The sequence below is a fragment of the Copadichromis virginalis genome, linkage group LG2 (assembly GCF_057382275.1).
Source record: "Copadichromis virginalis isolate Kocher_CV1m ecotype Utaka linkage group LG2, C_Virginalis_male_GT1.1, whole genome shotgun sequence".
NCBI classification, from domain to species: Eukaryota; Metazoa; Chordata; class Actinopteri; order Cichliformes; family Cichlidae; genus Copadichromis; species Copadichromis virginalis.
This window is the reverse complement of record NC_140619.1, coordinates 34,066,145-34,082,248: the sequence shown is the minus strand read 5'-3', so window position 1 is coordinate 34,082,248 and position 16,104 is coordinate 34,066,145. Positions and strand designations below refer to the sequence as shown.

Sequence of the window (16,104 nt, the reverse complement as noted above, 5' to 3'; positions counted from 1 at the left end):
TTCATGTAGGCCAAAAGACCGGTCAGTGACCTCATGGTTACCACTGGTATTTTGTATTCCAGACCAGTTGTTAAATGATTGCAGGAGGTTGCTGATTGTCGCTAAAAGAAAGACCTATATGGTCCTGCATCGGAAACCTTGTGATTGCAGCATAATTTGTATTGAAGATGCCAACTTGTCTGCAAACAGTTGCCAAGTGGTTGTGAAAGTACAATGCAAACTGCAAATGGACGATATTTGCCTTCAAAGTAAATGTTTGGCATTTTGAAACACATTGATGTAATAAGGTACAACTTTTATTTTGAATGCAAAGTGTTTCAGTCGAGTGTTTGCAGACCTGTCGGCGTCTTTAATGGAAACCATGAGCAGTTGCCAAGTTGCAATCTGATATGCAACCAAAGCAGCTATACCCGAGAACAACTGTCAATCGCCCACAATCAGTCGACTTATTAGATGACACACATTTATCGTAGAAACCAGAGGTTGTCAGAGGATCACCGACTGGTCTCTAGGCTTGTGTGGCTGAATTTGTGTAGACCCCTGAAGGTATTTATCCATAATAGATATTATAGCGTCATCATAATCTAGCAACCATATATCAGCAGGCTTTAGCATTTATGCACTTGTAACACTTTATAAAACAGTTGATCATTCTAATTCAATTACATCTAATTTAGCAAATATTATTAAATACTTCATATGTCTAAATTGTCATGCTTACAGTGTCAGTATCACTTACATCATGTGATATGATAATTTATGAAGTCAAGTGTACTATAATTATGGAGTGTAGCAGTCTCTAGTAATGGTCGTACTTATATATTCCTTCTGTTTGTGCAACTCTATTAGATAATATATTTACAAATATAATAGAAGGAAAGATAAAAAGTGGGCTGTTAATCAATGATATAAGTGACCATTTACCAGTCTTTGCATCGTATAATTGCCATTATAAAGTGAACAACGATGGACATAAGATTATTTACAAAAGAATAAGAACAGAGAAGACCTTAAATTGTCTTAGAAATGAACTTTTAAAGCAAGATTGGAATATTGTATATGAACAAACAGAAGTTAATAAAGCTTACGAAGGATTTTTAAGAACATTTAACACATTACTTGATAAAAACTGCCCAGTAATTGAAATCAATAGGAAACACAACTATGCAGGAAGACCATGGATGACAAAAGGACTACAAAATGCCAGCAAAAAAAAGAATACCCTGTATCGAGAATTCATAAAAAAGAGAACAATAGAAACTGAAATGAAGTATAAAACTTACAAAAATAAATTAACTAATATAATGAGATCCTGTAAAAGAGAGTATTACATTAAAAGGTTAGAACACAATAAAGATAACACAAGAGATATATGGAATGTATTAAACAGAATAATCAAAAATGAATCAAGGAATAATGATTACCCTGGATACTTTATAGAAGGGACAAGAAGTATTAATAACATGGAAGAGATAGTAAATGGCTTTAATGAATTCTTCGTAAACATAGGGCCAAAACTGGCAGAAGAAATAAAGGTTGATGGAATAGAAAGGGACACTGGTGAAAATATTGAAAGGAATAGTAGCTCAATGTTTTTAAGAGCAGTGGAAGAGAAAGAGATTTATGACATGGTTAGAGGACTTAAGAACAAAACCAGTACAGACTGGAATGATATTGATATGGTAACGGTAAAGACAGTTATTGATGGTATCGTAAAACCATTAAAATATATATTCAACTTGTCGTTTCAAAAAGGAGTTTTTCCACAAAAAATGAAAGTTGCTAAAGTTATTCCCATTTACAAAACCGGTGAAAGACATCATTTTACAAACTATAGACCAGTGTCAATACTCTCCCAGTTCTCTAAGATACTGGAAAAACTCTTCATAAAAAGATTTGACAGTTTTGTGGAAAAATATGAATTAATGACAGATAGTCAGTATGGGTTCAGAAACAACAGATCAACAGCTTTGGCACTGATAGATTTAATGGAAAAGATAACGGAATGTATGGATAATAAGAGGTATGCGCTCGGAGTTTTCTTAGATCTAAAGAAGGCGTTTGATACTGTTAATCATGAAATTCTATTAAAAAAACTGGAAAAGTACGGGTTTAGGGGAGTGGTTTTGGAATGGTTAAAAAGCTATGTAGGGAATAGGCAACAATATGTACAAATAAATGAATATAAATCTAATTTGATGGATATAGCTTGTGGAGTACCTCAAGGTTCAGTACTGGGTCCAAAAATCTTTATTATGTACTTAAATGATATCTGCAGAGTATCGGAGATTTTAAAGTTTGTAATATTTGCCGATGACACAAATATACTGTGTTCAGGTGGGGAATTGCCACAGGTTTTGGAAATGATCACACAGGAATTAACGATATTAAAGAAGTGGTTTGATATAAATAAATTATCATTGAATCTCGATAAAACCAAATTTATGTTGTTTGGAAACCAAAAGAAAAACATCGAAGTAGAAATATGTGTTGACAATGTATATTTAGAAAGAGTAAATGAAATAAAATTTCTTGGGGTGATCATTGACCACAAGCTCTGTTGGAAGCCACACATTACTTATGTTCGGGGGAAATTGGCACGGGGCATTGCCGTCCTGGGAAAAGCAAAGCATATGTTGGATCAGAAAGCACTGCACATTTTATACTGTGCTTTACTACTGCCATATATGAGCTACTGTGTAGAGGTCTGGGGAAACACATACAAAAGTAACACACAAACAATAACTATAATACAGAAAAGGGCCATTAGATTAATAAATAATGTAGGGTACAGGGACCATACAAATGCACTCTTTGTCAAAATGCAAGCTATTAAATTCCAAGACTTGGTGAAGCTTAAAACAGCGCAAATAATGTATAAAGTCAGAAATAAATTGCTTCCCAAAGAAATCTGTAAATTGTTCATAGAAAGAGAAGGTGGGTATAACTTAAGAGGGAAATGGAATTTAAAAATACAAAGTGCTAGAACAACTTTAAGAACTATGTCAATCTCAATTGCAGGAGTTAAATTATGGAACAGTCTAACAGAAGAAATAAAAGACAGTCAAAACATAAAACAGTTTAAAGTAAAATATAAAAACCTAATTTTAAATAAGTATAAGAATGAAGAAAACGGGGTTAACCCAGGATGGTAATGTTGCTGGTAATGGTGTTGCGGTTCTTTTTTGGTTGTTTTTTTGTTTTTTTTGTTTTGTTTTGGTTTGTTGTTTTTCCATAACTTGTGTATCTGCAAATATACACATTCTGTATTTTTCATATGAAAGAAACTATACTGTGGTGGGGCTTGCTAATTTCTTGTTTTTGATTTATGTATGTTATGTTTTGTTTTACTTCATATGTTTATATGTTTCATATGTTGTTTGTTTAATTTAAGACAAAAAAAAAAATTAAATGAATGAGAGGTAAAACTTGAGGGGGTAGGGACAAATAAGTAAATACTTCAGCCTACTCCTTTTCAAACAAATAATGGAATGATATTTTGTAATGATTGTGAAGGCACATGTTTGAAATGTTTGAAATAAAAATGAACTGAACTGAACTGAACTGAACTAAATGAGGCAGTGGGACGTGATGCTGGATAATTATTGCTTAGCTATTTAAGTAGTCTGGTACTATAATAATGCTAACATTTGACATTTTATGCAGTTTTATTTATTTTTCCACATATAGTATAAGCAAAATATTAGGATAAAGGAAAGTGTACAATATTGTAAGTCCACTTGTGGATTGACGCGTTGTGTATGTTTGAAACATCCACATTTAGCAATCCAGTTCTATATATTCTTCCCCCTGTCTTAATACAACAGGGTAATGTTGACTGATTTATCATTCTCATTCTGTTTTATATTGTCATATAAAGGAGCTTGAACCTGACTTGAGAACCTGAAGTACAATACAGTTCAGTTCAGTTCATCCTGCTATATTTACAAAGATTACCCTTGATTTTATTGATCTACATCAGGGTGTTTCTTATTGTGTTTTTTTCCCTCCCATTTTTGTTGAAAATGTTCTTAAATAGAGGGAACTTATTACAATCAGGTTACTATTTTTTCTGTTTGTATTATGGCATTTGTAATAAGAAAAATTGAGTTATTCCTGCAGGAACTATTACTGTGTCTGTGTTAAATCACTGTAATTTATGGTGGATTTATCCCTCGTGGTATCTGTTTAACACCCCCGTTCAGGCAATTATTGTCTTAAGTAAAAGTAGGTTAAAGGATTAGCTGCATGTTCCCCTTCAAATATTAAAAAAACAAAAAAGTTGTAGCCACAAATGGCAAACAAAATGGCCCAGATTATACCAAAACAAATGATACACAATCATTTCAACTCACTGATATGTAGATTTAGCATGATTGATGAAATTGCTCTCTGCATAATAAAAATTGCATTAGCAGCTGCTTAATGCTTAATACTTAAAATCTGAATATTATCTATATTTACCAGTGCAATTTCTGCACCAATAATTGTTGGTTTGTTGTGCAATATTGTGGTCATTCTGCACTGGCTTAGCCAATCAATACTTAGATGCTCATCTCTGATTGTTTAGACCACAAAAAGCAAAACAAACCACTCTTCTTCTTCAGGCTTCCCTCAGTCTCATTGTACAGACTTTGCATTGCCTCCTGCGTGACACATTTGCATGTTGGTTATATTCAGAATGGGTTCCCTGTATGTTCATGCTAATAGCAGTGATGGCAAGCTCAGTAATTTTCTGAGAGCACTACTAAAGATGATATCAGCCTGTCAAGTCAGACAAAGCCTTGAGCCAGTATTATCTACTGTGCAATAATTTTAATCTAAAGGGGACCATAATTTATAAAAAATAACATTGTGCTGTATTACATAAGATTTGACACTAGTGAATGACACGAGAAACACGTGAGCAAAGTGTTTGCTGAGGTTATATATAAGAAGTTGGGAAGCTTTTCATAGACCTCTAGTATCGCCCCTGCTGGCCATTAGAAAAAATAATATTTAAGGCATTTCCAGATTGGCCTCACTTTTCAGTAAGAGGCTACATCTCTTCAGTAGAGATTAAAATATAAAATATTGAATTTAGTAATTAAGCATTTATGGTATAAAATAGTGTAAAATGATAACAAATGGCTTTGTGCAAACTGGAAAAAGCCCAAATTTATGATTTACTTGCACAGTCTCACCAGAAGCAAGAAAGCAAAACTGGATCAACAGATGTTCTCTTAATTAATTCAAAGATCATTTTAGAATGATAAAATATAAATATTTTGCCAAGCATGCAATGCACTCTCTATGGTAAAGGCAAAAAAAGAGCTTTCTCTGCATCATTTATCTTCGCCTGTTGTTAATGTTGCCTCACTGATTGCAGGCATTTGAATTTCTACTATAAAGTTGTTGAGGAAGTACGCGGGCTGTTGCCAGCCGTTATAGTAACTGTAGTCGGAGGAGGATTTACGGCAAAAAAATGTAAAGTACCCTTAAATACTTCTACCCTTCAGCTGGCCATTTCCCCAATGCATTACTGCTCATTTGCATAAAGTTGAACTCTGGTCAACTTCCTCCGTTTCCAAGTAGTCTGAGAAACCTGCTCTTGTCACGCTTCATCTTATCATTAATTTAAAGTTACCAGCTGCTTCATGTCATATCGCCAGTGCAAGTGTGAACTATGGTAAGAATGCACAAGCAATTAGCAGTGTTGGGATCCTCACTTATAAATCTATGTTAACACTACATCAGTGCGTACAAATGCACATTTTGGAGTAAGGTGTTTGTTACACACAGGTGGGAACAAGACTTTGTGAAGCTTAAAAACATATTTCTAGTAAGTAAGGTTTGCCAAGAGGCCAAGGAAAGCCTATAAAGCAGCGTAAACACAGGTGCAAGAAAAGGAAACACAATAACACTATTTCTTTTAACCCAGTTTGCTTGCATTACTTGTTTAACTCAGTTTAGGTTATAGTCCACCTGTACTGATGCTCAGGGTGGAGCAGGACAAGTTAAAAAAATAGATTATTAACGATTACTTAATACAACAGTTGGAGTGTTTGTCATTAAAGGCAAATCCTCTTATGTTATTAATTACAAGATCAGATTGTTTTATGTTAAATTTGTCTTCCTCGGTTTAAAAGGTGATGGTAAAGAATCAAATCTGCATTTATCCTGCAACGTAGCTCAGGCTTTGTCCTCTCTGACACAGGGACAGCAGCAAACTGATTGACATTCTCAAGTGGTCCAAATAAATGATGGCTAGAAATTAAATGACTGAAAGCGCTATAATGGTGTTTAGGACAAGTGGGTAGGAGAGAGAGAGGCAAGCGGGAGAGGGAGGAATACACAAACAGGTTGCACTGGGGCCTGGGGAATAGGAGGGAGAAGCCAGGGAGAAAGGAGAAAAAAAACTAAAATAAGATGGAAGGCCATTTAAAGGAAAGACACACACTGGCAAAGCTGGTTTAACACAGGGCTACAAAGTAAATGTTACCCTGTTTTCATCATTATCATCATTACCTCCGATTTCTAACACAGTCCCACAGAGAGAGAGAAACATTCACACACACTCATAAACGCGCAGGTGATTAAACACAGTGAGCCAAACACAAAACAAGAGCCCATTGCCTCTCCTTAGTCTCACTCTTACAGCCAAATTCTTTCACCACCACCTCCTCTCTCTGGCCAGGTTTTAAGGCATGTAGCTCCTGTCCTTCACTGATGCATCAATCAGGCCTCTTTCTCCCCCTTTCTCTGATTACTTACCTCCCAAGAAAGAAGAAGAACTACACTCCATCTTGTTGTTTTATGTTCCCGGCAAATTTAGCCCTGTGTCTCCCTTCTCCACCCTCAGGTCTCTTTCACTTTGTCTCTGTCTCTCTCACTCACTCACCTCCATCATCCCCTCCCTCCCTCACGCTCTCTCCCCCCTCCTCCCCGAGCCTTTCCTCTGTCCCCTGACACCTCGCACTCCCCTCCTCCACCCCATTCTCCACTCCCTCCCTGTCAACCCTCCCTCCTCCCGTCTCTTTCCTTCTGTATGTAGTTGTATAACTTATCACCCTGATCCCTTTCGTGCGCGATAATTGGTGTGTCTCTGCAGCAGATGCCAGCGCGTGTTATTTGGCGGCTAAGCATTAGCTCTTCCAATTAGTCATCTAATACCAGTAAGAAAAAGAAACTCTTGGCCTCTGCGCTTTCAGCACCACAGGAGCAGAGAATTGTGTGTGTGTGTGTGTGTTTGTGTTTGCTCATGCAACAACTGTGGCCAGCTCGTGCACACACAGTTACACTGTATCCACATACGACCGGGCAGAGGGTACATGTGGGTTTTAACAGATGGCGAAACACTTTCCCTCGAGTATCGACATTACTCTCTCTCTTTCGCCCTTACTCCTTCTAATTAACTAGGTTTCAGTAACAAACCTTAGGGCTTTGCCATCACCATGGTTACCCAAACACTGACTGTCTGGATTTGTATATGTGTGTATCTGTGACTGCTTGAAAGGGTGGTGTATGCGCATGCACGTCTTGGTGTTCAAACCCCTTTTCCTCCTGCACCCTTCTGCGTATGTGTTTGTGTGCCTGTGTGCTTCCACGTATGTGAGTGTGTGTGTGTCCACGTCTCTGCAACTGCGTAATTGTGCATGCACATGGGTATTTTGGTTGCTTTGATGCCTTTGTTCCCCCCACAAGGGAAAACAAAGGCATCAGACCAGAGGCTGGTTCAGACTCAAGCACCTATGTATCTACACAGAGAATAACAGGATTATATGGGATAACTGAAAATGTGTCAAAGATTTATACATTTATACATTTTTCATGTAAGACTATCTTAATAATTATATAATTCAATGAATAAAGATTACAAGTTGAGATTTTTTTAAAATGGTGAGATGAAATGAAAATCATTTTTGCATTTGTGACAGGAAGGTACAAGGTGAATTTGAATTTGAACTTGGCTCCCCTTCTTTGAAAGGCAAAAATAAAATGGAAATAGGATGTTGGAGTGCATATTTTACATCTTCAGCTACCTGGGCAGTCGGTACAGTGTAGCTCTCCATGCATTGCCCACGTGTCATATATTACCTACAAAATAGCAATTCTGTGATACTCGGTGTAGATAATTAATCAGCATCCTTGTATACTTGAAGAATAAGATAGCACTTTCCCTGCACTGTGGTGTCACAGTGTGCGTATATGTATTATTATTATTAGTCAGTTGGAATAATGTGTCTGATTAATGTGTCTGATCTAACTTGCTCTCTAATTTGCTTTCCCCTGCTGTCCACCACGTCCCCCCTGTGAAGTTCTTATGCTTCACTATAACTTAGTTAACTTCCATTGATGTTAATCTCATTTTATTTTGAAAGGCACCACCTTAAGGAATTGGTAGTGGGATCCATTTTTAGCATGGTCTCTGTGTTTTTAATAAAAGTGTTCATATTGCCAGAGTACTGAAAACGTATCTCAAAATGAAGTGATATGTAATATCACTTCATCTTTTCCTGCGCGCTGTTCCAAATATTTTGCCAAGAACGTTAACAGATACAGGTAGGTCCACAGGTTTTTGGCCAAATAATAAAAATAAAAAGATTAATTTTTACCCCAGTTACTTTCAAACCTCTGAAAAATCAGATATATGACAATGCCAGTGAGTGCAACACTTTTGTCACACTCCTTGCACTTCAGTCAGAAACTCATTGTATGATTTAAAAATGCACAGTGGTGGATTACAGAGAGAAAACTCAAGAAAAATATGCCACTGTCCACAAACTTATGGACCTAACTGAGCAGAGTATCCTGATCCACAGATGAACTCCCGACTGCAGCTGGCAGTCCTTGTTCTGCTCTGAAGCCTCCGTGAGCTTGAGCATTTTAACCACTTTTCCACCTGCCACAGGTTCTCATTAGAGTGTCCCTGCAGCTTGCAATGGATCTCTGAGGCAGAACATGGGCTACTGTCACCAGCTGCAGTCAAAGACTGTCGATGGAGCTGAATGATATTGAAAACCTCCACATCAGTGATCTGACTAACGAGTCAGCCAGTCAGGAAAACACAAGGCAGGGAAGGCTGGGGCTAGCTAGGGGATTCTCCAATAGTGGACTGATCGTGGATGGAACCTTTTTCTTGGAGTCTTGATGCATTCAAGTTGATTCTGTTCATCTGGACGCTGGTTTGAGCGCGGAGTCAAGGAGGCCATTTACGTGAAAAGGGAAAGACCATCTCTGAATCGAGGAGGGGCCCTAAGGGTACATCTTTCGCCATCTTACAATGCTGTGATTGCAGAAATTCCCCAACTCTCTGTGAATGCTACTCATGGCCATTGATCAGTGGTCTTTGATCAGTGGGTTTTGGTCAGTGGTTGTTGATCAATGGTCATGCAAATTTGCATAATTAAGATTAAGGAACTGACCTCCCAGCCCATTGTTCCTTCAGTGGGCTGGTTTCAGTCATTATGCAAATGTACTGTTTATGAGATCGGGGAAACCTGCAGTCAGCTGAGACTGAAGAAGTCACTTGGATGAGTGACGAAACGTTTCTCCCACAAAACGCTACGTCCAGATGAACAGAATCAACTTTTGGAGACTTTTTCTTGGAGGTATTTAAATATGCTAAAATGAGTTGCCAGTTACACTCTGACTAGTCTGCCCCACTAAAGTCTCTATGTTGGGAAATTCTGCTTTGCAGCCGATACTGAAGCAGAGAAATATGCTATAACTTTGAAGGAAGGATAAGAAATCAGCCCCATATAAGTATTCAGCGTATTTTTCAGGTGGTGCAGTGAAGTAAAGGCTAATAAATAAACAAAACAAAACACTGCTATACTTTAAATATCTTTCAAATGAATTAGGTCATACAGAGTGTTGTCTGTTCATGTCTGAAGGCAGCAGTTTTTATACTGGTCATCAGCTTCCTCTGGGCTGCATCAGCCTGCCCCCACGATCTCTCTCCAAGAACTCTTTGTCTGCTTTTGTGTGTCTTTGTCATCTTGTAGCTTCACACACGAACAGTGACGGAAGAGGGAAGGGGAAAAAAAAAAAGAAGTGCTTGAAAGAAAAATACACATCCAGCCTACTCTTTTCCCTGTACGGACATAACTCGCTGCTATCTGAAATGGTAGTGACTGCCATCTTATTAGTACTTTTTTTTTTTTAAATTTCTCAAACAGACATTATCATGTGGGAGTAAGACATTTCTGTCAGCTCTAATAGAGCAGCCGACACAAATCTCAGCAATCTAAAACATCAGGTTTTAGTGTCATTCCCTCAGAAAGAAAGAGGACTTAGTGCACACAAATAACAGCCGTAGGGTTCCAGAGGGTAATGGAGTAATTAAACACGTTGTCATCGTTGCATTGTTTCTCTCGACTGCCGGAATTTCATTATCACTCTCTGTGTTTACTGTGTCTTATTGTGATTAATGGAAATGTTTGGACATTACCTGACACTGATGTAGCCAAGGCATGCGGCAGGAGAGGAGGTGAATAATTTGCTTCCAAAAATCGTTAAGTTACAACTGGTCCCATTTGACATGCCTAAACACTCTAAATCTGTTTTTACAGCTACTAATGCAGTCATTAGCGATGAAGTAGCAATGGGATTGGCACTTCTTTGATGACACTGGGTGTGTTTTGGATTCTATAGATTGACACATGGTGACACCTACCAGTTCAAACTTGTTTTTACTTGGTGGCTCAGCTGTTTAGCTTTCTGTCCTCCCAGAAAGCTAAACAGCTAAAGTTCTCTGGAGCTAAAGAGGTAAAGGATAAGAACAGAAAAACTATTTAAGAAGAATGCTTGCTATTGGCCAGATTAGTCCAGAATTATGTTGAATACAAAATTAAAATAGTTTTTTTAAAAATCTGTGATGGAAGAGTTTAAAAAAAATGTGGTCAACATGTCAGACCGGATACTTGTTTAAAACTCAGTTTCACAGTAATATGTATTCCACACTCATTCTGCAGTGCATGATTATTATTTGCTGTTAAACTATATCTGTCATCGTATCCACACTTGATGCAGACAAAGTAATATCTATAGTTAGGTGTAATAGGGTTTGGTTCCCGTAACTGTCAGTGTCAGTTTCCTAGCAACCAATTTACCCATTACTAAAGTTAGACAGTCAGAAAGACGATTTTTAAAGTCTGTAAAATATCACGCTTTCATATGCTGAATTTATCAAATTACAATGTGTGAAACAAATCTCTCATAATGATGCTCATTTTGCCTTTTATTTGATAGCTGCAGATAGCCAACAGGAAATGTGGGAAAGACAGCAGGAAATGTGATGCAGTGAAAGGTACACCTGGTTGGGAGTTGACCTGGAACATTGTGCTGTTTTGCATTGCACTTTAAAGTTTTTGTTGACCCGCAGTGTTGTCGTCTCTTTGCTTTTGGCTACAGCTGGCAGATCTACAATGCAGTTGTGCTTTGGTGAAGATAGTACAGCATTTAGCTGCTATACAGTTAGGTAATTAACCATGGATTGGTTAGAGATTAAAACAAAGGTAACGTCAGTAAATATTGGTCTTGGATTCAAAAGGGTGGAAACGGACAAATTATAGGTGATTACTTTGCTTGGTAACTGCTCTGTGTCTTGCTAACAAGTTCACCAAATCAGCCTAAAACAAGTGCTGTAACAAGTTTCCACTGTGGGTAAACAAAATCAGTTATTCCAGCAAATCCTGATGTCACAGTCGGGCTCACCAGTTCACTTCAGCACCAGTAAAACACCGATAACTGTAGTTTTGGTCCAGTTCTCCCTGTCAGAGCTGCAGTCTGTCTCCTTCAGGCAGATTTGTTTTTCTTTAGAAAGGAAGCTTTTCACTACTCAGGAGTCCTGGCTTCAAATGGCCCGGGGCATGTTAGTCGACACAGACGAGTACTAACAAGACCTAGTGTGTGATATAAGCCTTATGTACAGCCTGCAGCTAATCAGCACATGATGAACGGGTGACTTAATGGAGACGATTTATCTGTCGGAGGTTTTCCATCTGAACGAGCTTTATTCAGGTTCATCATTCGATCTATCAGCTCTTAGACAAGCTGTGCACCTGAGACAGTTTCACACTGTCACATTAAACTCCTTTTTTTTCCTAAGAAGACTTGATAGAGAGTAGAGAGAGTCACTTTGGGAGATCTTAGTGAGACATATACAGGGAAGTGTGCTGTGTTTAAAGGGTGAAATTAAGTGGTATTTACAATTAATGAGGCAATGGGGGGTGGTGAAAACGGCGAAGACTAGAGAATCCTCGAGAAGGAAAGACATCTGTGGGATTTAGCTTCTCTTCCTCGCTCTCTTAAAAACCAGCTTGCTTCATGTACAGTCTCAGTGCGTACCCAGTTGGCACAATGCCTCCTGGCAAGGATTAGCTAAAATGAGAGCTGTCCCCTGTGTGTTCATACGTAACTTTGAAACTGTCCCTCGCAGAACGATTATGTGCTTATCAGATTATCCTAACATGTTCACAGCAACCAAAATAGGATGCATGAGCATAGGGGGAAAAAGAAGAAACTTGATTTGTATGAGTTTATGGTACGGTTTCCTGGAAGCGCTGCAGATGTCCTCAGGCTAACACTGCTGAGTCCACACGTTCATGGATATGCGGGTGAGAAAAACACTTGGGTATCACATATGTCAAAAGCAGCCACAGCCAGCATTATCACCCTGCCAGCAATTTACACTTACAAGCATGTGCAGTGACTTGATTCGAGTAGGGAATGATTTGGAGCATACTGGCCACTCATAGATACTAGTATTTATTCAGCATTTACCTTGCTGCAAAAAGAGCTCATTATATTCTTACTTTGTTTAAGTTACAGTCACCTCCTTGTTATCCAGGTTGGAAGTCGCTGTATGGTCTCCTTTTTCATAAGTGAAACACAAACTGAACCACATTACCTGTTTATTTTTTGTCACAGGGTAGCTTATTATTCTTTGGACTGTAGCCTCAGCGTGAGTTTATTTATTAGCTTCGCGGGCCGTGAAGTTACTCGTTCATATTGTGCTGTGCTTCTCAGCCCTCGCTGACGGGACTCCAAGCCTGCTGGTTCTCATTCTATCCGTCTAATCAGGGACCGAGTTACACCTGCGATGCCACGTGGATGCAATTAACTGACTGGCTGGGAGATAGTAGCAGCACTGTAAGCCCTGAAAACACAAACTGAGAGCCACTCGTGTGAAGAATTGCTGACACCAATAAACTTTTTTTTCCCCCCCAGAAGGACAAATATCAAAACACCTTCCCCCCCCCCCTTATTTTTCTATCTTCACCTAAATGAAGATTCATTTAAATATAGAACTAGGAATTAAAATTAGAATTACTGTTGAACAAGTAGCTGAATGAATTAATTCAAACTGAAGCTTGATACTCACTGTGATGACTGTGAGGTTGTTCAGATCACCAATCATGAGGTGAAGCATAAACCGATCAAAGACTCTTGTTTGCACACAGAAGCCTGTTTATAATGTCAGCAAAGCACTTGTGCAACACGTTAGCAATGTAGCTAGTCATGCTTGTGTTATTTTGTAACGTTTTTGGTTGTAGTATCAACTTGGTGTTAGATTTATGCACAAACTGTAACTCATTTGTAGTTTTTGAAGTTTCCAGTGTTACTTTAAAGGGTATTTCTTCATTTCTTAATAGCATTGTCATTATTGTACTAATGAAAATGGATATTATATGAGCTCTGTCTTACTGTCACTTTGAATGAAGATGTGCTGTACACGTCAATGCAATGAAATATCCGGTTCTTCCATTTCCAAACTTGTAGAATGAAAACTGAACCAGTCGTCCACAAGCAGGAAATGGAGACAGTTTGCCTTTAAAGTATCAGTTGCACCTCTTGAAACAAACAGCATTTAGGCAGGGTTATTGAAGAAAAAGCTCTCCTGCATTAATATACACTCATCACCCTCTTTATTAGATACAAGTTGCTAGAACTGGCTTGAACCTTGTTTTTCCTTCAGACCTGCCTTCATTCGTCATTAGAGCAGGGCGATATGACCAAAAATATTTATCACGATATACATTTTAAATTTTGCTATAACGATATAACTGACGATATAATTGGCACTAGACAAAATACTTTACAACTCCACAACTTTATTAGTGCAAAAAACCCCATCAATGTATTTTCACTTAAACAAGCAGCTGTTTTTTATGTGCATTAAAGTTATATAAAAATTTAACAGTGCAAATGCAAAATCCTTGCTGACAGTTTAACCAAAAAGCATTTCCAGTGGAAACTGGCTGACATATCCTCAGCATAACCATGTATAATATCCACAAAACTTAAAAAGAGGTTATACACATAATACGGTAATATCATGTTGAAGCACAGTACGTATCACTCAGCGAGGCTCCTGCCTACGATAGCCGTAATGCTCCGACAATCCATCAAGTGGTGCAGGTTCGTAGCTTAGCAAAGTCGTACTAAAACATTTGACAGTTTTCCGAGTGCCGTGTACGACATAAAATCATTTCGAGGTCAGTAAACACAACCAGAATTCATACATAAGGCACACGGGATTATAAGTTTTTTCAGAAAAATCAAAGGATTGATTTTAAGTGTGCTGTATTTTCCAAAAACATGGTAATATCGACGGCCCGCTAGCATGCACTACCAAAAATAGTGCTTTGTTGTGTATCTGACGGACGAAAGTTAAACCAGTTCCACACCACTGAAGCTGCAGCATTTTTACAAACCAATTCTGGTTCATCCGTTTCATTCAACAATCCGCTTTCGCCCTTCTCATTCTGCGCCGCCGCCATGCTTTTTCCGCCATGTGTGTATGAAAACAAAGGCACTGCGCATGCGTGTTTTACCCATAATCTATTGCGATATTTCATTTTCTTATCGTTGCCCAACATTATACCGTTATTGCTGTGAACGGTATGATATGTTCCGGCCCTATTTGTCATGACATAGATCCAAAAAGATGCACAGCACTACACACTTGCTTCAGATTTGTTAGCTGCACATTCATGATACAAATCTCCCATTGTACCACAAATGAAAGCTCTATTGAATTGAGATCTGGTGATATGAGATTTGTGACATAGTGTGTTATCTTCTGGAAGTAGCCATCAGATGATGTGTGGTAAAGGAATGAACATGGTCAAAAGGGGCCCAAAACATGAAAATTCCCCCCACACCATTACAGTCCTACTACCAACCTGAACCGTTGATATAAGGCAGGACTACTGGTGTGCTTTGACGATGTTTACACCAAATTCTGACCTTACCATATGAATGTTGGCGCAGAAATATTGACTCATCAGATCAGGCAACATTTTTTCAGTCTTCTCTTGACCAGCTTTGGTGAGCCTGTGCAAACTGTGCCCTCAGTTTTCCTGTTCTTGGCACATCCCACTTTTCAGTTATTTATTTGTAAAAAATGTTTGGAATCATGTATGATTTTCGTTCCACTGCTCACGTGTACACCACTTTGTGTTGGTTTTTCACGTGGAATTCCAATAAAATTGATTCATGTTTGTGGCTGTAATGTGACAAAATGTGGGAAAGTTCAAGGGGGCTGAATACTTTTGCAAGCCACTGTAAGTGGCTATTGTAGCTCATCTGTTTCAAGGTTTGATGTTAATAGATGCTCTACTGCATCTTCCTTCCCTATTCTGATGCTCAGTTTGAACTTCAAAAGGTTATCTTGACCATATCTACATGCCCTAAATGCACTGATTTTTCTGCCATGTGATTGGCTAATTAGATATTTGTATTAATGAGCAGTTGATCAGTTGTTCCTAATGAAGTGCGTAGTGAATGTACATTTTCATTAGGACCAGTTGGACACTAAAGTAGGAAATGTCTCCATGAAATGTACTACTGTGCACAGAATATGTTCTAAAACCAAAATGAGGTGTTTTAAATCATAGTGAAAAGTTATGCAGAGGTAAGGCAGAGAAAGCAAGTGTTAAAACTACTTCCTGTTGGATGAGGTGCCATCAAATGTTTGTTTGGGCTTCAGTTTGACATTTAGGGGTAATCGGTTTACAATTAAAATAACTGAATAATCATAATGGGAAAAAATGAAATCTGCTCATTGTAGTAATTGGAGTTTTATATCACCTGGATGTAATGAGAACGTGATTGCAC

At 38.2% G+C, this 16,104-nt stretch overlaps 1 protein-coding gene across 2 annotated transcripts in view; it reads left to right on the top strand.

The window, feature by feature from the left end:
* Positions 1-16,104, top strand: part of macrod1 (mono-ADP ribosylhydrolase 1) — a 149,366-nt gene that overhangs the window by 66,582 nt on the left and 66,680 nt on the right. The gene's annotated exons all lie outside the window — the stretch shown is intronic.